The sequence below is a fragment of the Nannospalax galili genome, unplaced genomic scaffold, assembly GCF_000622305.1.
Source record: "Nannospalax galili isolate Female #2095 unplaced genomic scaffold, S.galili_v1.0 scaffold551, whole genome shotgun sequence".
Taxonomy (NCBI): Eukaryota; Metazoa; Chordata; class Mammalia; order Rodentia; family Spalacidae; genus Nannospalax; species Nannospalax galili.
In genome coordinates this window covers 52,438-53,398 of record NW_008329034.1, presented here as the reverse complement: position 1 = coordinate 53,398, position 961 = coordinate 52,438, and positions in this window count along the sequence as shown.

Sequence of the window (961 nt, the reverse complement as noted above, 5' to 3'; positions counted from 1 at the left end):
GAAAATTATTTATACCCATCTATAAAGGATACAAACCACAGCAATAGACAACCCCAATCATGCAATTTTGATAAAAGTATGTACATTTATATCTTGGGTGTAATCAATAGCATCCTAATTGCCATCTGTGTATACCAAAACATTCCTATCAAACTTTCTATATACCTAAATTTTACATAAGCAGGTACATGCATATAACCCCTCTTTTGGACATATCATTATTTTTTTCATAATAAAGCCCCTAAAGTAAGTTTTGCTATGTTTTAACTGAAGAGGAGGAATACAACTACAAGAGGTGACAGCAATTGTGCAGGCAATTCAGTAACAAAGATTGAGTAATGGGGGCTGGATAGATGGCTCAGAGGTTAAGAACACTGACTGTTCTTTCAGAAGACCTATAGACCATAGAGGAAAACTGACTATTGTCATTTTTCTAAACCAGCATACTTTCTAACTCTATTGAAAATATTTATCCTTATGTACTTTGTATATATTTCTTGCTTATATCTTCAATTTTACTTCATTTTATGTATATAATATAAAATACTTTATAATGTCATAATTTCCTTATATTAGTAATTCACATGTGCTCTTCAAATGGCTGGAGAAGCTGGCTCTGGTGTTGAGGTTGGCTGCATCACTTCATACCCAAGGAATTTGTTGTATAGTGTCGTCAGAGAGAATTGTCTCTTGATGGCCAGGTCCTTTGGCCCTTGAGGAGGAGAAATGAGGACAGAAAAATAGTCTAATATTTAAAATATCTTGACCTTTAGAACAGGACAAAAATAGTTACAGCAAAAACACTGTGTCTATGAACACAGCTGGGAGGGAAATCCCAGAGAAATTCCCACAGCAAAAGACTCGGCTACTGTTTCTTCATTGATATAAAAATCCTTGTGGTGGAAACAACTGATTAGAAGTCTCACTTAGGATAAATCAATCTGCATGAGACCATCCTTGT